The following is a 27,681-nucleotide window of genomic DNA, read 5'->3' as shown; positions in this document are numbered from 1 at the left end:
TTACCTTTTCATTTATAAGTGTGTTCTTGTACAAATTGCTTAGGAAGTTTCTCCTGAAAGCAGTCCCATGTCTGCTACTCTCTAATATATACATCAATAACCTTGTAAAATGCTGTTTGTTACGAGCCTTCAATTCATAGTTGCCTATTTGCTTTTTGCTGTCTTTGTTCTACAGAAGTTTTTTTTTTTTTTTTGGCCAGTTTCCCAACTTAGGTGGGATAATGTTCATTCATCCACTGGAATAAATAAAAGAATATTTGAGTAGAAACCCTGGGAATGGCCTAAGGAATTGCCAAACTAATCAATGTTTAGCATTTATGGCAGAGGAACAGAGAAGATGACAAAGTACTTCTTGAATCACTAAATGGTGAAAGAGCTTAGACATTTGACTAGGACAGAAGTCATTTACACTGAATAAATATCAATGTCACACATATTTTTCTGGGTGTACCAGAAGAAACCAAAGAGAAAAGGATACATTGTGTTAAAAAAGAAAAGAATCATTTTTGTAGCTTGTGGAAAATAGAAAATACTGTGGAAATTCACAGGTACTATCAGAAGGCAACAATATTGCCCATTTTAGAAGAACTTGGTAGTATTTAAATAAAATGGAAATTTTATTTATATTGTCAAAATTTATTTGCCAGAGGATTTATCTCTCCCTAATTCGCTGCTAACACTGCCCAAAAATATATAACTTAACTCTAACTCTGATGTGACCATTACAGATATCTTCCTTACCAGCAGCTACCATAAATATCATTAATATTTTTTGAATATATTGTTTCTTTATATGTGTGCTTTGGAGACAAAATATTGGCAAAATGGGCAGAAGAAAACATTGCATATTCCTAGGTATTGAGTGTGACTTGATTGATTTTGATAAATTCCTTATTCTACTTGTGTGTATTAACTGATTATTATAGTAAGCATTTTCCTATAACTTGTGATACAGGGGAAAATAATAATAAGCATTGGCTCTTGTCTAAGATAGAGAATTCATATGTAAACAAATGGTTACATATTTTAATATCAGATTTCATCTGGAAACATATATGATGTGCTAAAATAATAGAGTTTTGTGACAAGTGTGGTGCTATTTTTAAAAGGCAGAGTCGGAGTAGATATTTGGGAGAGGCAAGTATGAAATGCCAAAACGAGCCTTGAAAATCTCTAGAAGGAAAACACTTCAGCAAAGGAAGAACACCTGGAGCAGTCCCAAGGTGGAGAGGAGCTTGGCTTGTTTGAAAATCAGCAAGGAGGCTGTGATGATTGCAGCAAATATGGGCAACACTGGGAGATGAGGTGTAAGAGGTAAACGCGACCAGTCCAAGAAGAGGCGTTTAACGTCATTTTAAGTGTGATGGGAAAACTTTATGGTATATCCAGTGTGTGTCTCTGTGTGTGTATGTACACCCAGAGACTTATTTTAAATCCTACTGTAGATGAGATCTATACTATTTTTAATACAATGAAAAGTGAAAGTGTTAGTCACTCAGTCGTGTCCAACTCTCTGCAACACCATGGATTGTACTCTGCCAGACTCCTCTGTCCATGGGTTTTCCCAGGCAAGAATATTGGAGTGGGTAGACATTCCCTCTCTCCAGGGGATCTTTCTGACCCAGCAACTGAACTGAACCTCCTGCATCAGCAGGAAGATTCTTTACCATCTGAGTCACTAGGGAAGCTCAAAAGATGCATTATACTACAAACACACTTGTGTTTATTATTCTAGAAACGCACTTTCACCCTTGAAACCAGCTTGTCAGTGGTTTCAAGTGGTTCCTGTTAGGCAGTTATTATTTCTGTTTTATAGTTGAAGAAACTAAGGTTCAAAGAGGTTGGTCAAATTTCAAAAGTCAGTGGCAGTGTCACCATTGCAACATGAGCTCCTATGACTCTGCCCTTTTTTTTTTTTTTTTTTTTTTTTGGTCTATTGCACACTGTCTTCCTAATGTAACATAAAAGTTTCATTATGTCCCTGCATCTACCAGAACTTTTAAGCACATGAAATCAGGTTAAAATGGAAAAGTGCTTTGGTAAAGGATCTAGTATTATGATGCATATTTTGATGCATCTATATTTATCAGTGTGTGTGTGTGTGTGTGCACACGTGCGTGCATGCACGTACATGCTCAGTTGCTCAGCTGTGTCTGACTCTTTGTGATCCCATGAACTGTAGCCCACCAGGCTTCTCTGCCCATGGGATCTCCCAGGCAAGAATACTGGAGTGGGTTGCCATTCCCCAGGGATCAAACGCAGATCTCTTGCATCTCCTGCATTGGAAGGCAGATTCTCTACCATTAGTACCACCTGGGAAGCCATTCCATTCATCAGTAAATTCTTGCTACTACAATTCTGTAAGAAGAGGGCATAATTATTTCTGTGTCATGAACAAGGGAAATCAAGGATCACAGAGTATTATCTAACAAAGGGTCACATACCGAGTAGTAGTTGTTGGGCCAGCTTAGGATTTTCTTAACTCCATTTTCTATGCAACACAGATAAATGCCACCCAGTTTGAGGGATTTCCACTTATTTTGCTGAAATTATTTTTGCTGAGATAAATTATTTTGTATTTTTAGATGCTGATGTGATCCAATTAATTTGTTCTTTGGTCCCCATCACAATTATCTGACTGAAGATCGTTTCTCCTACTCTAGGGAGTTTATGTAGAATTATTTTTAACATGTCCAACGTTGCCGGGTCAAATTTTGAAGACTTAAATATTGAAAAAAAGGGTTTGTCAGTCTGCTTAACTTCTATGTTAACACGGTCTTCACAAGAAGCAAGAAACCTGCAATGCATATAGGAATGATGGCACTCTACCTCTTCGTTATACCTCTAATGGTGCATGTGCTGTCTGAGATAAATTGCTGCTACGCAGAAAAGGTAAGTACTACCTTGTTAAAGTAGGAAGTTGTCAGATCTGTGTTAAACTCTAGGATACACTGAAATGAGAAACATTCTGTGGTATCTGAGTTACCATGTATCTCAGAATTCTTTCTCAAAGATACTCTGTCATTTCTTGGCGATGAAGTTATAATGAGTCGGAAACAGAAAATGAGAAAAGAAGAAGAAGAAGGAGAAAAGGACATATAGAAGCTATTCTGAGAAACTTCGCATCATAAATATTGTCCCTAACTACTGGTTTGACCCTTGTAGAAGTCAGAATGGAAAAAGTTCTTGCTAGACTGATAACCAGGAAAGAATGATCTTATTTTGTTCCCAGGAAATCAGAGGGAGTGAATTATTTTTATGAGATAATCTCTACTTCTATGTGAAAAGTTTCATTACATCTGAATAAAGCTAAAATCTTGAGTGATTTCTAATATCCCATATAGTTTAGTAAGGAGTTCATATTTTATATATAAGTGTGGGTGGGATTTTATTGCCACTATCAGCAGTACCAAAGATTACTTTCCTACTTCAGATTTTGCTCTTGTTTATCATATGCTTCATTCTGCCTCTGATATTTATCACTTGCATTTCCCAGAAAGAACAAAGAAACACCATTATCTGGCATCGTAACACTAAAAGCCCAGTTTTTTCCTTTTATTTCAAATTCTGCTTAAGCATTCTTCAATTCTCATGTTTTTCTTTCAGAAGTGTTACAGCTAAAGTGAAACATGAGACTTCATCGCAGAAATCATTAAAGCAGTTTCTAACAGCAAATCAGGGAATCACAAAGACATAAATCCTGTTATTTCAAAACCAGGAAGGACGTGAAGGTCACTAAGAAGTCTGAATATTCTGCCTAGCCATTTGGAATTAGACTCAAAGGATTAAGTTCGACATCCAAGAGATGTGTTTTGAGATGAAACTGCAAGTATTCTTTCTGATGTCTCCCCCTCCCCAAAAATAAGCACAGAAAAAGAAATAAGTGCTTGGAAAGACAGTCATGCACACAGTAAGTATTGGGAGCATTTACCTATGAAAGAGACAAGCTAAGTAATTTACAAAACTCAAATAAGTTACAATCATAGCCAGGTAATTTAGTAGAAGTGTCAAAAATCAAAAGGATGAGCACACATAAAATTGCAAAATAGAAAAAAAATCTGCAAATACTGAACTTTGAGGGCCATATGTCAGTGATATGTAATAATTCAAACTACTCTTATAAAGTAGAAGAAAAAGATGTCAACTGTTGAACAAAGAAAATGTACATCCCTCTTTGTATTATTAGATTTCCTAATTGTTCAAGATCAGGTGTCTAGTTAAAGAGAAACTGAGATTGTGTAAAAGGAGAAAAATCATGGGAAAAAATATAATGTGGGAATATAGATGTGAAAGTCAAGAAGGGCCTTTCAAAGTTTAAAGGAAGTAAGAAGGTAGGAAAGAGGAAATCAAAACATCAAAAGCCATAGGATCTTAGGACCCAGTAAATTCAACCCTAGATATATACATATATCAAGAGAATTAACACATATATCCATCAAAAGACACATACAAGAATGTTTATTCATCGTAGCCTCAGACCTGGAACACCCCACTATGTCCAGCAACAGGAGACTGGAAAATACAAATCATGATTTATTTATACAACAGGATATTATGCAGCAATAAAAAAGAATAAACTATTGACACATAAAACATCTTGGATACCTCTCATAGATATGTTGTGGCATAAAAGAAGCCGATGCAAAGAGTACCTATTGGAAACAGTCAAGATTTATTAATGTTGGAAGAAGTCAGGATAGCAAGGTTACCTCCAGAGTGTGGCTGGCTGTTGGCTGAGAAGTGGGAGGACAAGGACTATTTTTGAGTGCTTAATATGTTTATCTTAATCTGGATGGTAATTGAGTGGGTGTACACAAATACCCTGGTGGCTCAGAGGTTAAAGTGTCTGCCTGCAATGTGGGAGACCTGGGTTCCATCCCTGGGTTGGGAAGATCCCCTGGAGAAGGAAATGGCAACCCACTCCAGTATTCTTGCCTGGAGAATCCCATGGACGGAGGAGCCTGGTAGGCTACAGTCCATGGGGTCGCAAAGAGTCGGACATGACTGAGCAACTTCACTTCACTTCACACAAATATAAAACACCTAGAAACTGTAGATTTGAGCTGTTTTAATACTTTTTTGCATATATTTGTACTTCAATTTTTAAGTAGGAAAAATATCAGGAGGGGCATATTAAGAAGGAATGCTATATAGGTCTGTAACTTCCCAAGGCACCAGAAGCAAAGGAAGGGAAACCATGTGAAGAGGAAGGACACAGCTTTTAGATTCTGTAGTTTCCCCTTTTAGTGATTCTCAGGATCATTAGTTTTTACAGCATAATAAAAACATTTGATTATTCTGCTGCCAATACATTTCAGTAATGCAACTTCCTCCTCTATTCCTAAGACATAGATTGGGTCTTCGTCCTAGACATCAGATCAGAAAGGACTTCATGGTATAGTGGCTAGGCGGATACCATGACTCATTATGCAATGAGACGTTTGCTCATCCATTCATTCAGTACTGTTTAGCACTTTCTGCAACTTAGAAGGTGTAGATATACTTGCTCATACAGCATTAGGCAGGAGGTGTAGAGGTGTAAGTCTGTAGAGACTTATGTAAGCCAAAAGTATAGGGTGCTATTGAAGAGTTATAAGCAAGTGAGTGAATTGATCAGATTCGTAGGTACTGACAAGACTGTGAAGCACACAGGAAGAGCACATTACAGAAAACAAAAGAAATTCAACCAGTAAGAGAGTAAGGTCTGGGTTATACTACTGGCAGAGGAGATTTAGGAGAGGAAATAGCTGTGAAATCCACAATGTGGAAAAATATATCAAGAGCTAGAAGCTTATGGTATGATATGTGTGAAGTATAAAACTAGATTCCTCTTTGGACTCTGGTTAATCAACATCTGTCTTTCCATAGATTAAATCTTTCTTAGATTTCATAGATTAGAATTTTCCATAGATTAAATCTTTTAACATGCAAGCAGCTCTATGAGGACAGCACTATCACCAGCCTCACTTTGTGAAGGAGGGCACGGAGGCACAGAACACTTAAACAGTTTAACTAAAAGTTAGCTAGGAATAGCAGAATAAGATTTTTTTGCTTTGACCAGCGATCCCAGGTTCTGTGCTCATAATCACTGAAAGAAAGCAGGAGCTGTCCAGGCAGAGGGGGTATAGTATTAGATCAGAAAAGGGTCTAAAAGACACAAGTAACGGACTGTCCGAGATCGGGTATCTTTAACGGTAGCCAGTGAGGGCTGATGGAAAATAAAGCGAGCAGAGGAGAAGTGCACGGATGACGGAAAATCCTTGCATGTCACTCCGAAAACTGCCAGGCTTTCCCGCCACTCCTGAAAGAAGCTGAACTGTTGAAATTATGAAAGTTCATCCAAAAGGCTTCAATTTCTAGAAAACTTTGGTTTCTCAACTGCCAAAGATGAGACTGGACAAGTTGTGTGGTCTCTCTGAATTTCACAAAGTTTGCTTTTAAGTGGAGATCGTTGGCAAGATTAAAAATAAAGGTCTTTGTAAATTCCAAAGCTGCCAAATTTACTTACATGTTTATCCTCTGCCTGATTCCAGAAAGGCTCGGTGGTGTGCGTGCATGCGTGTGTGTGCTTATGCGCAGTCGTGTGCAACTCCTGGTGACCCCATGGACTGTAGCCCACAATGTTCCCTGTCCATGGAATTTTCCAGGCAAGAATACTGGAGTGGGGTGCCACTTTCTACTCTAGGCAGTCTTCCCTACCCAGGGATCAAACCTGCCTTTCTTGTATCTCCTGCCTCGGCAGGCCGATTCTTTACCAGTACGCCACCTGGGAAGCCTTGGTGTTGGTTAAGATTGGTTATAAAACACTTTTAGTACCAGAAAAAAATAAGCGGAAGAAAAGCAGACTTGTCATCATTGCTTATGTTGTCAAGAAAAGACACAGCCTCCCTTGGCATCAGGTACCGTTGTAGCACTCCCCTGCGGCCCATTATCTGTTCCTTCATTCCAACTTCAGAGGAGCTTGATTTGGTGTTCCCACTAGATCTGCTGTAGGGCGGTGATTCACAGAGGCAAGATTTTTCTTTGGATAAGAAACTGGAATTCACAACTAGCTGGAGAACAAAAGATGAGAGGCAAGTGAACTGTATCCCCACCCCCTACAAAAAATGTGCTTTTGATGAAATTCCTCCAGGAGGCTGGAAATAACTGTTGAAATCTTGCGAAGCCCATGTGATCCCACAGGGAGAATATGTTCATCTTATTATCTCTCTGCCTTCCTATGCAGAATGTGCCGCAGGGTTTCAAGCAGCCTTGTGAGGATGCTCCTCTAGCACAAATCAAGTGGAGCAGAATTAAATAGGGAGGTGAAGAGGAAGCAAGGAGGGCTTCCCTGGTTGTTCAGGGGTAAAAAAAAAAACCACCTGCCAATGCAGGAGACACGGGTTCCCTCCCTGATCTGGGAAGATCCCACGTGTAGCGGAGCAACTGGGCCCGTGCGCCACAACCACTGAGCCTGTGCTCCAGAGCCCGGGAGCCACAAGCTACTGAAGACCGAAGGCTCTGCAGGCTTTGCTCTGCAGCAAGAGAAGACACCCCAGTGAGAAGCCCAAGCGTCACAGCTGGAAAGGGGTCCCTGCTTGCCACAATGAGAAAAAAGCTCGTGCAGTAAAGAAGACCCCACACAGCCAAAAGTAATAATAAATAAATAAGTAAATTAAATTATAATAAAGGAAAAGAGGAAGGAAGGAGATGACAAGCACAACTTCTGTAATGTTGGTGAGTCTGCACCACTCCATAGCATATACACTACGCGAGCATGAAGATAATATAAATCCAATACTAACTAGACTGTGAAATTGCCTTAGCAACTTACTTGTCATATAGAAGGCTTTTCATTTTCATTTTATTAGATTGAATCATCTCTGTTTTAAACAGGCCTGCTTGTACACAGTAGGTAAGCAAATAGATCGGACCCTGTACAGTCAATCTGTCTGTTTCCTGATCGATACTGACTGCTACAACCAAATTGATTACACAGCAATTCTCTAAACAACCAAAATTAACAGGCTACAAGGTACATTTTTTTTCAAATATATGCATAACTACCACTTATTGTGTCCAATCGATACACAGACAATGCCTCTTTGATTAATAGATCACTGGAAACCCTTGGGTCATGTCTTCCTCCTTCCTCCCCTCCTCTCTCTCACGCTTCCTCCTTTTTTCCGACTCATTATCCAGTCCCTACGTTTTGTCCGGCTCTTCAAGAGTCCATGGACTGCAGCATGCCAGGCTCCCTGTCCTTCACTGTCTCCCAGAGTTTGCTCAAACTCATGTCCATTGAATCAGTAATGCCATCCAACCATCTTATCCTCTGTCAACCCCTTCTTCTCCTGCTTTCAATCTTTCCCAGCATCATGGTCTTTTTCAATGAGTTGGCTCTTTGCGTCAGGTAAGCAAAGTACTGGAGCTTCAGCTTCAGCATCAGTCCCTCCAAAGAATATCAAGGCTGATTTCCTTTAAGACTGACTGGTTTGATCTCCTTGTAGTCCAAGGGACTCTCAAGAGTCTTCTCCAGCCCCACACTTTGAAAGCATCAGTTCTTCAGTGCTCAGCCTTCTTTATGGCCCAACTATCACATTGATATATAACTCCTGGAAAAACCACAGCTTTGACTCTATGGACCTTTGTCAGCGAGGTGATGTCTCTGCTTTTAAATATTGTCTAGTATGGTCATAGCTTTTCTTCCAAGGAGCAAGTGCTTATTAATTTCATGGCTGCAGTCACCATCTGCAGTGATTTTGGAGCCCACAAAAATAAAATCTGTCACTGTTTCCATTTTTCCCCATCTATTTGCCATGGGATGGGGCCAGATGCCGTGATCTTCATTTTCTGAATGCTGAGTTTTAAACCAGCTTCGTCAGTCTCCTCTTTCACCTTCCTCAAGAGGCTCTTTAGTTCTTGTTCCCTTTCTGCCATTAGAGTGGTACCATCTGCATATTTGAGGTTGTTGGTATTTTTTGCAGCAATCTTGATTTCAGCTTATAAATCATCCAGCTTCATATTTTGCATGATGTAATCTGCATATAAGTTAAATCAACACAGTGACAATATACAGCCTTGAATACTCCTTTCCCAATTTTGAACCAGTCTATTATTCCATTTCCGGTTCTAACTGTTGCTTCTTGACAAGCACACAGGTTTCTTAGGAGACAGATATAGTTGTCTGGTATTCCCATCTCTTTAAGAATTTCCCACAGATTACCAATTCATTGTAAAGTCACTAAAGGATAAAAATCAACAACCAGATGAAGACAGAAATACAAAGGATGAGGTTTCAAAGGAAGGAGCTTCTGTCCACATGGAGTTTGGGACCTGGCTTGGTGGCTAATGGGCTTCTCTGGTGGTTGAGTGGTAAAGAATCTGCTTTCCAATGCAGGAGACTCTGATTTGATCCCTGGGTCAGGAAGATTCCCTGGAGAGGAAAATGGGAAATCTCTCCAGTATTCTTGTCTGGGAAATCCCATGGAGAGAGGAGCCTGATGAGCTGCAGGCCAGAGGGTTGCAAAGAGTCAGACACAACTTAATGACAGAAAAACAACAACAACAAATGGTGGCCAGTGGAAGTGTTTGAACTGTCACCTTGGAAGCTCACCAAAGCTTCTGTTTCTGGGTTTTTATGGAGGTTTCATTACATAGGCATGATTCATAAATTACCTGGCCATTAGTAATTGATTCAACTTCTATTCTCTCTGCCCTTCCTGGAAATTGTGGGGTGAGACTGAATGTTCCACCCGTCTATTCAAGGTTGGTTCCCCTGGCAACCAGTCCCCATCCTTAGATGCTTTCCAAAATTTACTTTATAACAGAAAACCAGTGGCTTGTTATGAATAACAAGACACCCACTTCACCCCCATGGACCTGAAACATCTTCAAGAACTGGGAACAAGAGACAAAGTGAAAGTGAAGTCACTCAGTCGTGTCCAACTCTTTGCGACCCCATGGACTGTAGCCTACCAGCCTCCTCATCCCTGAGATTTTCCAGGCAAGGGTACTGAATGGGGTGCCATTTCCTTCTCCACAAAATACAACAACAAAAGTTGTTCCCATGGCTCCCATCACTCAGGGCACTCCGAGGGCTCTAGGTGCCGCAAGCCAGGAATCATTGAGGAAGACCAACTATATATTTCTCAGCTGGGTCATCTGAATGATCAAACATATACTTTAAGTGACAATGTTGTACCAGCTGCTTCCGAGTGACTTTCTTGGTGCCTAGTATAAGCAGGATGTGCCTCGGGCACTGGCATGTTTGGGAAGAAAGGCTATGAGAGGAGATTGGGAGTTGGTATGACTTGTCACCCTCCCTCCCTTCTTGTGCAAGTCTCCTAAGTTTTTCCTTCTTTCTTCATTCTCCACATTCACCTGTGCATATGTGACGTTCACATTTAATGCATCTAAGCATTGTATTCGTTAGCTCAGTGACATGATGTGGAAGGAGCAGTTGGCAAACAACACTTAAACAAAACAAATTATTTGCTTCAAGTGCACGAAAAGAGAGACCAGTATTCCTTGAGCTAGTCTTGAGAGGAGCAGTGTTTGTGTTGGGGGAGGTGGGGTGAGAGGGGTGGGAAGGTTGAGGTGGTGGTATAGTTTTAAGATGTAGTCTGTGCAGTTTCTTTGGCATTATCCCGAAGTTAGTCCTTGATTTTTAAAAATTTATGATACTAAAAAAAAAAAAAATTATGATACTTTGCCAAATACAGTCATAGACAATTTGCAATATTTCTCTCATGATAGATCAATGTTATATGTTTAAGAGAATATTGATAGTAAAAACATTTGGCAACATAGAAATTTAACTAATATAGAACTATAAATTATATATTTCAAAGACTATAAAGAATAATTCTCCTTTGTGAAAATGAAACCAAAAAAAAAATCAAGTTTCCATATCTCTCTCCTCATCTCATTTTGACCCAGAATTCAGCTGCTTTTTTAACAGTGTAGAGTTATAGAGAAAGAACACTGTCTCAGCTGTCTGAGTATTGAACACCAGACGAACCCTACATCTTATCTCTACAGCTGGAGTCCTGACTATTGGCAGGAGGGGACATGGGAGAAATTTTGTTTGCTGCAGCTAATCTTACACTTCATTAGCGCCTTAGTGACTAGTAATCTCACTTCATTAAATGTGTTTATTTGGTAGTGTCAGCTTTCCTTCTGAAATGCCCTTAAATAATAGTGGTGGCTCCTTTAAGGCGGGTGCCTCGCAAAAGTGAAGAATAAAACTGTGCTGGAACAGGCAATAATACCATTAGGGCTTTAATTCAAAATCAACAGCCCAGAGTCATTTGGGTATTTCAGATTGAGATATTAAAACTCTTATGCTGGGAAGTGTAATACAAAAATTCTAGTATAGTTTTGAAAGCCCATTTCTGATGAATTTTGGGGACTTGTTAAACCTGGAAAAAGGTACCTTACTTTGTTTTCTTCTAAATTTAGTAATAAAGCATTGATGTCAATGACGAGAGTAAGGTGAGAATAAACACATGAAAGGAAAATAAAAGCAATGACTGAAGATGTCTCCCTGGAAGTATATTAAAAATTATGTAAAAAAATAGATATCACACATGTGCATGCAAATAAATATCTCCAAGCTCAGCATATGTGAAATGATCAAATCCTAATACTAAAGGGTAAGTTTAAGACTCATTGTGATATGACTCCTGTGCCCACTAAGGTATTCTCTGATAGCAGAAATTCATTGTTTCATGATAATTATTAATTCTTTAGCTGTAATCTCAGTCAAATACAAGGTAATATAACCAATTCTAAAGTGCTTGTTTACCCCAGGGACTTAAAATGAAGGTCACATTCTTTGGATTTGTGTCAGAGACTGCTAATAAACATTGCATATGAAGACCTTTTTATTCTTTTAGTGAATAATATTCCTAGTCACTCTCTACCCTTGATTTGTCACCTCCAGGGAACTCAATTTAACTGATACTGCTTCAAATAAAAGCATTTTAGGAGGTAAATTTCTCTTGTTTCCTGCTGCAGTAGTTTATGTAGAGAAAATCTATCAATATATTTTAATAGAAATCAGAAACACCTAACTCTTTGTATACTATCATATATTATCTGAGGGATAATATTCACTGGCATTGTGATTTTAACTTCTTACCTATATTTACTGAAATATTTGTAAGAGATATCACCAATCATTCTGCATACACTTCAGAAAATATCCAATAAGTGAACCTATGTTGACAGGAAGCTTTATTACTCTTTTGTATTCTCTCTTGCTAAATAACTTTTAATATCAATAATAAGGTAAGATAGGATAGTGAAAGAATCTCTCTTTACTATCGTAACCAAAAGAAAACTCAAAATGGTAAAGAAACTAAACCTATAATTACAGAAAAAAAAAGTTACAGCACATTAGTGACACAAAATACAGTTATCTGGAGTTAAATGGACGCACTTAAATTAAGATGACATATCCTGATGGACTTGTATCATTTGCTGGAAATATGTTGGTAATTATCTCACTTAGAGATAGTCAATGAGAGTCTAAAATGTTTGAGGCACTGTTTATGATCTAGGAATTAGATAAAGGGCTAAAGCAACAGATACAATTTCTGATCTCAAGGTGAAAAAATTGTACTGAAATTGAGGGAAAACATCTTGTGGATGATACACAGTGCCCAGTGACAGACCAATCTTGCTATTGAGAGTGATCACAATAAAGATATAGTAAAACAAAATAAAACAAACTCCTTCATAGAATACGAAAGCGTATGCTGGGGGACAGCAGAAAGTTAGATACAATGAGAACTGGATGGGCCAAAATTCCAAAAAAGGAAGAACTTCAAAAAAGTGATCTGATTATATGTAGTCACTTTTGCCTTTACAGCAATTTCTGGAATAGGGGTAGAAAGCTGAAAATTTATCCACTGAGTATTTCTGCTGGTGTTCAGAATAAAATAGCAAAACTTTGGACAGACTTTGAAGGTGGACTCAAGAACAGAGCTAGTTGCCTTATTGATACATTGGCCATATTTTAGAGCAGGTAGGATTGAAAGGAATAGATTTAAAATTTTAAAAGGGCTATAAAAAGAAGAATTGAAGTGAGACAAAGGTTAGTGTCCCATACTTACCAAAGGTTAGAGGCTTAAAGAAAATAAGTTCTTTATTGAAAACCTAAAGATTGAGGCTTACCAAGAGAACAAGTTCACTACTACTCAAACAGTGTTTTGTTAAAATAAGCAGTCTCCAGTCTTTAAGTATGGCAAATTTGAAGCAAACACTTCTCTGGTAGCCTCGCCAGGTATGTTTTACATATAATTTCAAATATAATCAGAAATTACTCCACATGTCATAACAAAGACAATATGTCTAAAATCCAAAAAAAAAAAAAAGAAATGAGACAACAAAGGTCAATCCACAAATGTTCTATATATAACATTTAATCATAAAGTACACTATGATTATGATAAAGATGCTTAAAAATATGAAAAAATGAAGACAAAGTTGAAATGTGGACAATTTAACCAAATTATTACAATCTTCTAAATAATCAAAGGGAAATTATAGAATGGAAGTATGTTTAAATATCTTAAAATTAATCACTGTAATTCAGCAAATCAACAGAGTAAAAAGGATAAACAATAATAAGCTCAAAAGATGCATAAAAACATTTGGCATTTTTCAGTATCTATCATTGATCAAAATTTTCAGCAAACTTAATCTGATCAGGAAAACCTATAAAAACTTAAAACTAATGTAATTTGTAAGAGTATCAAGTTGATGATGGCTCTTTTTAACACTCCTGTGAAACATTATAATGGGAGTCTTATACAATGCAATGCATTAAGCCAAGAAAGAGAAATAAAATGCAGACAGATTAGGAAAATGACAAAAGTTTCTGCATTCTCATGATGCCATGCCTATATAAATTTTTGTAAAGAATTTACACAAAATGATGTTAGAACTAGTAAGTGATTGTTCATGGTCAAGGGATATAAATTACTTAAAAATCAATAGTATATCCATGTTTAGCAATGAACTATTGGATATTGAATTTTTTTTAATTATCATTTGCAATATTTCTAAAAACATTATGAAATACTTAAATGAAATCTAACAATGTGCATGCATGATTTGTGTGATAAAACTACAAAATGTCTAAGAAGGTAATGAAAAAAGATTTGAGTAAATGGAGAGATATATCTTCTTGTGGGACTGAGAGACTTAAGACACATTATTAAGATATTCAGTTCAGTTCAGTTGCTCAGTCGTGTCTGACTGTATGACCCCATGAACTGCGGCACGCCAACACCCGGAATCCACCCAAACCATGTCCATTGAGTCGGTGATGCCATCCAACCATCTCATCCTCTGTTGTCCCCTTCTCCTCCTGCACTCAATCTTTCATTGAGGGTCTTTTCAAATGAGTCAGCTCTTCACATCAGGTGGCCAAAGTACTGGAATTTCAGCTTCAACATCAGTCTTTCCAAGGAACACCCAGGACTGATCTATAGGATGGACTAGTTGGATCTCCTTGCAGTCCAAGGGATTCTCAAGAGTTTTCTCCATATCACAGTTCAAAAGCATCAATTCTTCACTGTTCAGCTTTCTTTATAGTCCAACTCTCAAATCCATACATGACTACTAGAAAAACCATAGCCTGAACTGACTAGACAGGCCTTTGTTGACAAAGTAATGTCTCTGCTTTTTAATATGCTGTCTAGGTTGGTCATAACTTTCCTTCCAAGGAGGAAGTGTCTTTTAAATTCATGGCTGCAATCACCGTCCACAGTGATTTTGGAGCCGAGAAAAATGTTAGCCATTGTTTCCACTGTTTCCCCATCTATTTGCCATGAATTAATGGAACCAGCAAACACCCTCTTCCAACAACACAAGAGAAGACCCTACACATGGACATCACCAGATGGTCAACACTGAAATCAGATTGATTATATTCTTTGCAGCCAAAGATGGAGAAGGACTATACAGTCAGCAAAAACAAGACCAGGAGCTGACTGTGGCTCATATCATGAGCTCCTTATTGCCAAATTCAGACTTAAATTGAAGAAAGTATTTAAAATGGTATAGTGTGCGTCTACAGTGTGAGAGCCCTGGGTTCGATCCCTGGGTCAGGAAGAATCCCTGGAGAAGGAAATGGCAACCCACTCCAGTACTCTTGCCTAGAACATCCCATGGATGGAGGAGCCTGGTGTCCATGGGGTCGCAAATAGTCGGACATGACTGAGCAACTTCACAGGGAAAACTATTAGACCATTCAGGTATGACCTAAATCAAATCCCTAATGATTATACAGTAGAAGTGAGAAATAGATTTAAGGGACTAGATCTGATAGACAGAGTGCCTATGAACGATGGACAGAGGTTCATGACATTGTACAAGAGACAGGGTTCAAGGCCATCCCCACGGAAAAGAAATGCAAAAAAGCAAAATGGCTGTCTGGGGAAGCCTTACAAATAGCTGTGAAAAGAAAAGAAGCAAAAAGCAAAGGAGAAAAGGAAAGATATAAGCATCTGAGTGCAGAGTTCCAAAGAATAGCAAGGAGATATAAGAAAGCCTGCCTCAGTGAGCAATGCAAAGAAATAGAGGAAAACAGAATGGGAAAGACTAGAGATCTCTTCAAGAAAATTAGAGATACCAAGGGAACATTTCGTGCAAAGATGGGCTCGATAAAGGACAGAAATGGTATGGACCTAACAGAAGCAGAAGATATTAAGAAGAGGTGGCAAGAATACACAGAAGAACTGTACAAAAAAGATCTTCACAACCCAGACAATCACGATGGTGTGAAAACTCACCTAGAGCCAGATATCCTGGAATGTGTAGTTAAGTGGGCCTTAGAAAGAATCACTATGAACAAAGCTAGTGGAGGTGATGGAATTCCAGTTGAGGTATTTCAAATCCTGAAAGATGATGCTGTGAAACTGCTGCACTCAATATGCCAGAAAATTTGGAAAACTGAGCAGTGGCCACAGGACTGGAAAATGTTAGTTTTCATTCCAATCCCAAAGAAAGCCAATGCCAAAGAATGCTCAAACTACCGCACAATTGCACTCATTTCACATGCTAGTAAAGTAATGCTCAGAATTCTCCAAGCCAGGCTTCAGCTATACATGAACCATGAACTTCACATTCTCAAGCTGGTTTTACAAAAGGCAGAGGAACCAGAGATCAAATTGCCAACATCTGCTGGGTCATCAAAAAAACAAGAGAGTTCCAGAAAAACATCTATTTCTGCTTTATTGACTATGCCAAAACCTTTGACTGTGTGGATCACAATAAACTGTGGAAAATTCTGAAAGAGATGGGAATACCAGACCACCTGACCTGCTTCTTGAGAAACCTATATGCATGTCATGAAGCAAGAGTTAGAATTGGACATGGAACAACGAACTCGTTCCAAATAGGAAAAGCGGTATGTCAAGGCTGTATATTGTCACCCTGTTTATTTAACTTCTATGCAGAGTACATCATGAGAAACACTGGGCTGGAAGAAACACAAGCTGGAATCAAGATTGCCGGGAGAAATATCAATCACCTCAGATATGCAGATGACACCACCCATATGGCAGAAAGTGAAGAGGAACTCAAAAGCCTCTTGATGAAAGTGAAAGAGGAGAGTGAAAAAGTTGGCTTAAAGCTCAACATTCAGAAAACGAAGATCATGGCATCTGATCCCATCACTTCATGGGAAATAGATGGGGAAACAGTGGAAACAGTGTCAGACTTTATTTTGGGGGGCTCCAAAATCATGGCAGATGGTGACTGCAGCTATGAAATTAAGAGACGCTTACTCCTTGGAAGGAAAGATATGACCAATCTAGATACCATATTAAAAAGCAGAGACATTACTTTGCCAACAAACATCCATCTAGTCAAGGCTATCGTTTCTCCTGTGGTCATGTGTGGATGTGACAGTTGGACTATAAAGAAAGCTGAGCACCAAAGAATTGATGCTTTTGACCTGTGGTGTTGGAGCAGACTCTTGAGAGTCCCTTGGGCTGCAAGGAGGTCCAACCAGTCCATCCTAAAGGAGATCAGTCCTGGGTGTTCTTTGGAAGTACTGATGCTAAAGTTGAAACTCCAACAATTTGTCCACCTTATGCAAAGAGTTGACTCATTGGAAAAGACTTTGATGTTGGGAAGGATTGGGCGCAGGAGGACACGGGGACGACAGAGGATGAGATGGCTGGATGGCATCACCTACTCGATGGACATGAGTTTGAGTGAACTCTGGGAGTTGGTGATGGACACGGAGGCCTGGCATGCTGCAATTCATGGGGTCACAAAGTGTTGGCCACAACTGAGTGAATGAACTGAACTGAATTGGACCAGATGCCATGATCCTAGTTTTCTGAATGTTGAGCTTTAAGCCAATATTTTCACTCTCCTCATTCACTTTCATCAAGAGGCTTTTAACTTCCTCTTCACTTTCTGCCATAAGGGTGGTGTCTTCTGCATATATGAGGTTATTGATATTTCTCCAGGCAATCTTGATTCTAGTTTGTGCTTCTTCCAGTCCAGCGTTTCTCATGATGTACTCTGCATAGAAGTTAAGTAAACAGGGTGATAATATACAGCCTTGACATACTCCTTTTCCTATTTGGAATGAGTTCGTTGTTCCATGTCCAGTTCTAACTGTTGCTTCCTCACCTGCATACAGATTTCTCAGGAAGCAGGTCAGGTGGTCTGGTATTCCCATCTCTTTCAGAATTTTCCACAGTTTATTGTGATCCACGCAGTCAAAGGTTTTGTCATAGTCAATAAAGCAGAAATAGATGTTTTTTCTGGAACTCTCTTGCTTTTTTGATGAACCAGCACATGTTGGCAATTTGATCTCTGGTTCCTCTGCTTTTGCTAAAACCAGCTTGATCATCTGGAAGTTCACAGTTCACATATTGCTGAAGCGTGCTTGGAGAATTCTGAGCATTACTTTACTAGCATGTGAAATGAGTGCAATTGTGCGGTAGATTGAGCATTCTTCGGCATTGGCTTTCTTTGGGATTGGAATGAAAACTGACCTTTTCCAGTCCTGTGGCCACTGCTGAGTTTTCCAAATTTTCTGGCATATTGAGTGCAGCACTGTCACAGCATCATCTTTCAGGATTTGAAATACCTCAACTTGAATTCTATCACCTACAACAGCTTTGTTTGTAGTGATGCTTTCTAAGGCTCACTTAACTTCACATTCCAGGATATCTGGCTCTAGGCGTGTGATCACACCATGGTGATTATCTTGGTCATGAAAATCTGTTTTGTACAGTTCTTCTGTGTATTCTTGCCACCTCTTCTTAATATCTTCTGCTTCTGTTAGGTCCAATACCATTTCTGTCCTTATTGAGCCCATCTTTGCATGAAATGTTCCCTTGGTATCTCTAATTTTCTTGAAGAGATCTGTAGTCTTTCCCATTCTGTTCTTTTCCTCTATTTCTTTGCATTGCTCACTGAGGCAGGCTTTCTTATCTCTCCTTGCTATTCTTTGATATAAATATAAATTTATTTATTTTCATTGGAGTTTAATTACTTTACAATATTGTCTTGGTTTTGCCATACATCAACATGAATCCATCACAGGTATACACATGTTCCCCATCCTGAACCCGCCCCCCCTTCCCTCTCTGTACCATCCCTCTGGGTCGTCCCAGTGCACCAGCCCCAAGCATCCAGTATCATATATCGAACCTGCACTGGTGATTCATTTCATATATGATATTATATATGTTTCAGTGCCATTCTCCCAAATCATCCCAACCTCTTCCTCTCCCACAGAGTCAAAAAGACTATTCTATACATCTATGTCTCTGTTGCTGTCTTGCATACAGGGTTATTGTTACCATCTTTATTCCATATATATGCATTAGGAACTCTGCATTCAAATGGGTATATGTTTTTTTTTTTTTTCTCCTTTGCTTTTCACTTCTCTTCTTTTCACAACTATTTTGTAAGGCTTCCTCAGATAGCCATTTTGCTTTCTACTCCAGTGAAATGAGATGTCTGTCTACACAAAACCATGATGCAAATGTTCATAGAGAATGTAATCATTATTAACAGAAATGGGTGACAACCCACATATCCCTTAATACTGGAATAAGCAACCTGATGTACAGCCACACTATGAATTACTGCTGGACTGTAGTTACCAGCACATGCATTGCTATTGATGGGTCTCACATGCATCATGCCAAGTGGAAGAGTTTAGATGCCAAAGTTTGTGTACTCTATGACCCTGTACATGGCATCTGTAGAGGCAAAATGACTCAGTGAAGAGATCATTGTTTGCCAGACAACAAGGAGACAGTTGATTCCAATGAGACATGAAGAATTTTTTTGATATTATGTAAGTGTACTATATCTTGACTGTGGTGCTGTTTGTATAACTATTGTATTTGTCAAAATTTGCAAAAGTTTTCATGACTAGGAATAGAATCTACAGTATACAAATTATGTCTTAATTTACAAAACCAAATAAACCAATGTATTTTATTTCATTTGTAGAAAAAGGTGGCAATCTTAAATGCAATAAAGACATTTCACAAAATTTAACATCTATGAAATATTTTTTAAAATTCTTAAGATACTATAATTGGAAAAGAATCTCCTTTGTCTAATAAAGACTACACAAATTTTAATAAGCATCTGACTTAATTGTGACATCATTAATATAATTAGTAAGAGAAAGGAAAAGCTTAAGTACTGGAAAAGTGAAAATAAATCTGTCACAATTTCTATTTAATATAATGTATACATAGAAAATCTAAAGAAACTATGGCATTTAGTAAATTATCTAGGAATACTTAAAGCTACATTGTAAAACAGATAATTCAATCTTATTTCTACTTAGCACACACAAACAGAAAAGAAATTTTAAGGAGCAGATAATATCACCCATAAATCTCAAATTTTTGCTAGTGAATCTAAGATTGTAAAACCTCTACTCTGAATAATCCATATCACTATTAAAACATTAAAATATCTAAGTATTGGGAGAAATATAGCATGTTCAGGTAAAGTTTGGAAAGTGTTAGTCACTCAGTTGTGTCCAACTCTTTGCAACCCCATGGACTATAGCCCTCCAGGCTCCTCTGTCCAAGGGATTTTTCCAGGCAAGAACACTAGAGTGGGTTGCCATTTGCTTCTTCATGGTATCTTCCTGACCCTGGATTAAAAGTGGGTCTTCTGCATTACATGCAGAGTCTTTACTGTTTGAGCCACCAGGGAAACCCTGAGTTTAGATAACAAAACACTAAGTGTTATGAAGAAGTCAAACCTGTTCTCTGAACTAGAGTTAATTCACTCTCATTAAAAATGTACTGCCTTTTTAATGAAAATGAGCCAATTGTAAAATTTATATGGAAATCTGCAAGGTCCAGACACCCAAAACAATCTTGAAGAAGAATGAAGCTTGAAGACTTACATACAAGACACAATCTTTATTTTGTTGCTGTTGTTATTTAGTCACTAAACCATGTCCAACTCTTTTGTGACCCCATGGACTGTAGCCCTCGAGGCTCCTTCATCCATGGGATTTCCAAGGCAAGAATATTGGAATGGGTTGCCATTTCTTACTCCAAGCAAACTTCCTGACCCAGGGATCGAATCCAAGTCTCCTGCATTGGTGGGCAGGTTCTTTGCCACTTAGCCACAAGGGGAACCCTAATCTTTATTTTAAATGATGTCAACTAAAGTAGCAGAGACTCGCAAAATGAATAATGTGATGGAGCAGACACTATAGACACTGTTCTACACATATATGATAAACTGATGTGCTATGGAGAATGAATAGTCCATTTTATAAAATGGTGCTGGGAAAACTGAATTTCTACCCTTACTTTACATCTTACATAAAGTCTACTTTAGGAGGATTGAAAACATAAATGTGCAAGGTAAAACAATAAAGCTTTTAGACTAAAACATAAGAAAATATTTTTATGACCTCAGGTTGTCAAAGAGCATTTGCAAAGAACATGAAATGTTAACAGAGAAAAGAAAGTAAATGATCAATGGAAGCATAATAAAACTAAGCACACTTTTTTTTCATCAAGCAGAAACATTAAAAAATTGGAAAGTAAGTCTCATATTGGGAGAATCTTTTTGTACAACGTATAGTTAAGAGAGAACTTGCATTTAGACTATAAAAATAAATGCTAAGCCACAATATTTAAAAGGAAGACTAACCAATAGATAAATGGGGGAAACTTTAACAGGGAATTCATAAATAGGATATATAAATCTCCAATGGACACATTAAAAATAGAGGTTTTCAACGTAATTAATCATTTTGAAAATGGAAAGTCAAACTAAATAAAGTACTTCAAACTCCAGCCAGGATGAAGTCATTGAGATAGCCTGTGGTTCCACTAAAACTAACTAGAAATCTGGAAAAATATTATATACGTAGTGACATATTTTCAACAATTGACAACACATGGCCAAAGAATGTGATCTTTCGGAGGAGGGGAATATGAAAAGTGAACCCTAAAGTCTCCTCAGCTTTCAGTTGGAAGGCAATTTCCAGACTACAGCATAGGCCAGGGGCTGCCCAAACAAGACACAGTGTAAAGAAACCTAAGAGAGAATACGGTATCTTAGGTTTGTGAGCAGAGTGTCAGAAAGGAAGAAAGCATGCTGCAAAAGAGCTCCAGAAGTGCTCGGAATATTCCCTTTACTCGGGAGCTGAATACTGAATTGTCCATGTTTAGGCTAACACTGCTTGATAATGAACAGAAGGCTGACCATTTCCAAGACCTGAGCTTGGGAGAGATACCAACTAGCCAAATGGGAGAGATCCCCCCCTTAAAAATCAGGGTATTTGATTCAGATCCCAGAAATGTGATAGCTTAGTAAAAGGGCAAACCTAGCCCTAGAGCATTTCTCAGGCTTGTCTCTATTGCCATGGTAGCCCAGCTAATTTCTTGTTATTGGGGCCCATCCAGTGTGTTGTAGGGTGTTTGAGTGAGTGAGTGAGTCAAGTCGCTCAGTCGTGTCTGACTCTTTGCGACTCCATGAACTGTAGCCCACCAGGCTCCTCCATCCATGGGATTTTCCCGGCAAGAATACTGGAGTGGGTTGCTATTTCCTTCTCCAGGAGATCTTCCCGACCCAGGGATCGAACCCAGGTCTCCCGCATTGTAGCAGACGCTTTACCGTCTGAGCCACCAGGGAAGTCCTGTAGGGTGTTTAGCACAACCCTATCCTCTACCACTAGACACTAGTAACACTCCTCAGTTATGACAGTCAGCAACGTCTCCAGATACTGTCCGAGGCATCTTATAGGACAAAAATCACCCCTGGTTGAGACCACTGTCTTAAAGTTTACCCTAAGCCCTAAAAAATAAAACTTTAAGCCATGCCTCAAAGAGATCAAGCTCATCCCGGAGAAACTGAACTGCCTGTCATTAAAACAAAATTAAAAGTGAAGAGAGTTAGTAACACATTTCAAGCAACAATGTAACATTCATAAGATCTAGCATTTTACCAAAATTTATTTTAAAAAGTGAAGAAACAGGACATTTTGACCAATCAGCAGAGGACAAAGGAGTCAATAGAAACAGCAAGAAATCACAGCCATAAAAAATCAAGTGTAAAGCCTTTAAAAATTGCAATAAGCTATATATGATATACAATTTAGCATAGCTCCAATACTTTGGCCACCTGATATGAAAAGCCAGCTCAATGGAAAAACCCTGATGCTGGGAAAGACTGAGGGCAGAAGGAGAAGGTGGTGACAGAGAATGACATGGTTAGATGGCATTACCAAATCTATGGACATGAGTTTGAGTAAACTCTAGGAGACAGTGAAGGACAGGAAATCTTGGCGTGCTGCAGTCCACGGGGTCACAAAGAGTCGGACATGACTTAGCAAGTGAATGATGGTTTTATATGTGGCGGATTCATATTGTAAAGTAATTAGCCTCCAATTAAAATAAATAAATTTAAATAAAAAAAGAAAGTTTCCTTAAATGTCTGCTTCAGTACCATTAGCACATTTACCTTGTTGTATAGTCATTACCATAATCTATCTCCAGGATTTGTCATCTTTCCAAACTGCAACTCCGTGCCCATAAACTATATTTTCCAATTCCACTATCCTCTCAGCATATGACAGCAACTCTTATACTTTCTGCCTGTGCATTTGACCACTCCAGGCATCTCATGTAAGTGGAATCATATAGTATTTGTAATTTTGCATTTTGCTTATTAAAAGAGCGTTTAATTGCATGAATCAAACACTGACAAAACTGGAAGGAGAAATGGACAAATTCTCAGTTATAGTCAGAAATTTCAAACAACCTAATAACTGACAGTGCAGAAATTTTAAAAAAAAAATCACTGAGATATACAAGACCTGCAAAAACTGTCAAAAGTTGACTTAATTGGCATCTTAAAAATATTCAACTCCAAACTCAGAAATGTATTTCTCAACACTTAAAACACATAGCCAATTTATCAACAAAGTCCATATGCTAGTTCAGAGAAAATAACTATCAACAAAGTATCAAAAATATACAGAATACACATTATGTCCTTTGATGTAATTATTTTGAAGCACAGTGGAATTATATTAAATTAGTAACTACAATGCGGGAAACCTGGGTTTGATCCCTGAGTCGGAAAGATCCCCTGGAGAAGGAAATGGCAACCCACTCCAGTATTCTCGCCTGGAAAATCCCATGGACAGAGGAGCCTGGCGTCACAAGGAGTCAGACACGACTGAATGACTTCACTTTAACTTTCACAGGGAAATTAAATAACATATTTCTAAAGGTCACGTTATAAGGTATATGAGAAGAATTTTGACACAATTAAAATTAAACCAACTATTATTTATGGGGCTCAGCTAAGACAGTGCTTAGAGAAAAATTGATAGCTGCAAATGATCATATTACAAAAGAAAAAAATTTTCACATCAAACCTAGTTTTCCATCTAAAATAGCTAGGAAGGGAAAACTTGAAACCAATGAAATAGAAAACAGATTTAAAAATGGAATGAGTTAATGAAACCAAAGAGGATTTTTTGAACAGATGATAAATTGATGAATTTCTATCTATGCCAATGAGAGAGAGAGAAAGGAAAAAAAGATACTAATTAATTAACAATGTCAGGCTTGAAAGAGGAACATCATTAAACACTCAACAGAAACTAAAAAGATAAAAGGGAGACAGAAATGATTTTAAAATAAATTCAACAACTAAGACAAATAGAAAAATTCATGGCAGATACAATATACCAAAACTGAATCAAGAAGAAATGAAAAATCTGAAAAGTACTACATGTATTAAATAAAATCTTATCACCAAGAAAACACCAGGCCCAGATCACTCTTTTGGAGCATTCTATTGAACATGCATGGAAAAAAATAAATAAAAATCAACCACCAGAAGTGCTTTCATAAAATAGTTGGGAGAAATGTGTGAGAGTAAGCTGATTAGGCACATTAGGGACAGAGGAGGGAGGGGGTTCAGGATGGGGAACACGTATATACCTGTGGTGGGTACATGTTGATGTATGGCAAAACCAGTACAATATTGTAAAGTAATTAACCTCCATTAAAATAAATAAATTTATATTAAAAAAAAAGAAGAGCCCTAACTAAATTTCCTCATGTACATACAGGCAGCAATATTCTTAAATAAAATGACAAAGCAAATGCTTTAATCTGTAAAAAGGTAATACATAAGAGCCAAGTGAGATTTATCAGAAGAAGGCAATGTAGTTCACCAAATCAAAGGAGGAAAAAAATTATGAGTATTCTAAAAAATACAGAGAGTATTTTACAAAATTCAATAGCCATTTATAATAAAGTATATGAATGGATAAAGAGTATATAGAAAACCCAACAGCTAACTTAACAGCTAAAAAAAATAATATTTACTATACAATATTGGGAATATGACAAGACTGTTCACTCTCACTATTCTATCCAATATTATTCTGGTTCAGTGAAGCAAGGAAAAGAAGTTAAAGAAAAATGGGTTGGAAAGGAAGATATATAAACAACTATGTTTGTAACTAAAATGATCAAGTGGAACCTTCTAATATATCTAGATGAAACTTACCAGAATTAAGTATTTAATATAGTGTGGTCATGGAATATAAATTCAGTATACAAACAGAAAATTTATTTCTATATGCCATCAACAAGGTTCATGAATTTAAAATGTGTAAAAATTAAATTTATGATAGTATTGGAAATATAAAATAGGGCAAAATTTAACATTTAGACAAGGCCTGTAACACAAAAGCACAGAATTAAAAATAAACTTTGAAAGAATAGATGGAATAACATAATGAATCTATATTATAAAGTTTATAAAGTAGAAAACTTAGTTTTTTAAGATGCCAATTTTCCCCAAATTCTTTAATTTATTCCACATAATATCAATTCAAATAACCACAGCTGGTTTTTGCTTTTGTTTTGCTTACTATTAAGCTGAGTCTTACTTTTATATGGTACTGCAAGGGACTTTACTGCAAAATTTAAACCAAAATTGCTGGGCTTCTAATATCTGATCATTGCAGTTAACTAATGCAATATGGAGGGAATATAAAGATGCATATATCAGTACAAAGGAAAAGGGAGCCCAGAAATAGATTCCCAAACAACCGTATGTTCATTTGATTTTATATCAAGGTACCCAAGCAGCTAATTAGGAAAAGAAATGACAGTTCCAAAGTGGTGCTGAAAGAATTGAGTATCTATATAAAAAAGCAAAAACCCAAATCCTACCTTACAGCATATGCAATAGAAAATAAAATTCATCATGGATTTAAAACTAAGTGCTAAAACTAAAGTTTCTAGGAAAAAAATATGGAAGAAACATCTTCACAATTTGGATATAGGTGGCAATTTCTTAAAGAAACACAAAATACATATTTAATCAGAGAAAAATTATAAAATTCACCAAAATTTTAAAGTTGCTTTGAAAAATACTGGTAGGGTGGTGGAAAGCCAAGGCATAGACTGGAAGAAAGTGTTTTCAGTTTATTTATCTGACCTAGGACATATGTCTAGAAAGTATAAAGAACTCTTACAACTCATATTTAGAAACAAGTCCAATAAAAATTTCAGCAAAACAACTGAAAAGCCACTTCATAAAATGAAATACACAAATGTCAATAAGTATATAATGAGATGCTCAATAATTATTAGTCACCAGTGAATATGATGAGGATATAAAGCATTAAACCAATTAAATAAAAATTAGATACCAAATCTATTTGATAGATAAATTTAAAATATCACACCAAGTGTTGACAATGTATGAAATAATGACAATTCTAATACTTTTTTTGGTAATGTGAAATGGTACAACTACTTTGGAAAAGAGTTTGGCATTGTGTTAGAAGGTTGCATAAATATTTCCATATGACTCAAATATTCCACCCTTGAAAAGTACAAATAAGTAACACAAAAATTTGTAAAAGAATGTTCATAGAAATTTTATTCACAATAGTCCCAAACTGTAAACAACTCAAATGTTCATCAACAACTGAGGAAATATTGTAGTATATTCTTACAATGAATTCCTTACGACTGAAGAATGAAAATAAATGAACTGCTGATACATCCAAAAAGAAGGATAGATATCAGAAATTTGCTAAATGAAAGAAGAGAAACAAAAGATTATATATTACATAATTTTATTTTATATCAGCTTTAATCAAGACAAGCTCATCTATAGTAATGGAAAATGGGGTTACTGATAATTTAAGTTAAATTCAAAATAGGATATTACTACCAACTCTTCAGAAATGATAAGTTTGTAAAACCTAGGACTCTCAAGTACTGCAAGTAGTAATAGAAATTGATACATTGCAAATATTTCATAGTACTTGTTTAAACTGAACATACACCTATTACATGCCCCCATATATCTCTGTCTGGGTAGATACACCACAAAAAAGTATGTTTATTTTTGTAAGGTGATTTACAAAAGGCTAATCGTAGCAACATCTATTTCTGCTTTATTGACTATGCCAAAACCTTTGACTGTGTGGATCACAATGAACTGTGGAAAATTCTGAAAGAGATGGGAATACCAGACCACCTGACCTGCCTCTTGATAAACCTGTATGCAGGTCAGGGAGCAACAGTTAGATCTGGACATGGACAACAGACTGGTTCCAAATAGGAAAAGGAGTATGTCAAGGCTGTATATTGTCACCCTGCTTATTTAACTTATATGCAGAGTACATCATGAGAAATGCTGGACTGGAAGAAACACAAGCTGGAATCAAGAATGCTGGGAGAAATGTCAATAACCTCAGATATGCAGATGACACCACCCTTATGGCAGAAAGTGAAGAGGAACTAAAAAGCCTCTTGATGAAAGTGAAAGAGGAGAGTGAAAAAATTGGCTTAAAGCTCAACATTCAGAAAACAAAGATCATTCCATCTGGTCCCATCAGTTCAGTTCAGTTCATTTCAGTCGCTCAGTCATGTCTGACTCTTTGCGACCTCATGAATCACAGCACGCCAGGCCTCCCTGTCCATCACCAACTCCCGGAGTTCACTCAGACTCATGTTCATCGAGTTGGCAATGCCATCCAGCCATCTCATCCTCTGTCGTCCCCTTCTCCTCCTGCCCCCAAGCCCTCCCAGCATCAGAGTCTTTTCCAATGAGTCAACTCTTTGCATGAGGTGGCCAAAGTACTGGAGTTTCAGCTTTAGCATCATTCCTTCCAAAGAAATC

This window comes from Budorcas taxicolor, chromosome 10 (genome assembly GCF_023091745.1).
Source record: "Budorcas taxicolor isolate Tak-1 chromosome 10, Takin1.1, whole genome shotgun sequence".
NCBI lineage: Eukaryota > Metazoa > Chordata > Mammalia > Artiodactyla > Bovidae > Budorcas > Budorcas taxicolor.
The sequence above is the reverse complement of the archived record's forward strand: the minus strand, read 5'-3'. Positions refer to the sequence as shown.